Source organism: Ranitomeya imitator, chromosome 1 (genome assembly GCF_032444005.1).
Source record: "Ranitomeya imitator isolate aRanImi1 chromosome 1, aRanImi1.pri, whole genome shotgun sequence".
Taxonomy (NCBI): domain Eukaryota; kingdom Metazoa; phylum Chordata; class Amphibia; order Anura; family Dendrobatidae; genus Ranitomeya; species Ranitomeya imitator.
Window position 1 is genome coordinate 310,549,035 of NC_091282.1, and position 905 is coordinate 310,549,939.

General features: G+C 65.6%; 1 non-coding gene across 1 annotated transcript; it reads right to left on the minus strand.

The window, feature by feature from the left end:
- Positions 1-265: 265 nt before the first annotated feature.
- LOC138659995 (5.8S ribosomal RNA) lies at positions 266-419 on the minus strand. Its single transcript, XR_011317503.1, has one exon. It is a non-coding gene; the product is annotated as a 5.8S ribosomal RNA (ribosomal RNA).
- Positions 420-905: the final 486 nt, after the last annotated feature.

Below are 905 nucleotides of genomic sequence, written 5' to 3' on the forward strand. Positions count from 1 at the left end.
CAACCCCCCGGAGCGGGCGGCGGGATCCCACCTCGGCCGGGGCGCCCCGGCCTTCACCTTCATTGCGCCACAGGGTTTCACGTCGCAACGGGGGGAGTGACGATGGTAAACCCCATCAGGTGGGCCCAGGGCAGGTGAGTCTGGCCTTGGGGGGACGTAAGGGATAAAGGAGAAGAGACCATCGGGGCACGGAGCCTCAGGCCTCCCTCGTTGTCACCCTTGCGAGGGGACCCCAGCTGCGCCATGGAGGCGATAGATGGAGGGGCAACCCTCAGACAGGCATAGCCCCGGGAGCACCCCGGGGCCGCAAGGTGCGTTCGAAGTGTCGATGATCAATGTGTCCTGCAATTCACACTAATTCTCGCAGCTAGCTGCGTTCTTCATCGACGCGCGAGCCGAGTGATCCACCGTTAAGAGTCGCGCTTTCTGGTTTGGGGACGCTCGGAGGCGCCCCCCTTTTCACTCTCGTGTCAGCCGGCTGCAAAAGACTGGGATGCTTTAGAGGGTTGTTTTCAAATCTCGGCCCTGTTGCCCGGGCGCTCGGCCTCCCCGTCCCTCCCTCCAGCGGGGAGGAGAACGAAGGAGGGCTCGAGGCTTCTCGACCTACCGCCCAGACCCGCATACCCCGGGGAGGGGTGTGTGAGCGCACAGGAGAATGGTACCCGGGACGGCCTTTCGCGTACGCGGGGGGCTTCTTATTTTTCCTCGGCAGGCAGCGGCAGGGCAACAATCGTCGGCGCGAGGCCGGGCGTCTTTTTCCTGGGCGACGGAGCGAGAGGGGCTCCCCGCACCCTCCCGACGTCGCCCGCCCGCTGTCCTCACGTGCCCTCGCCGTCCCCACCCTGCGGAGCACCCTGGCGAAGCAGAAAGAGACCTACCACCGCCCCCATCGCGTTCGGTACCCT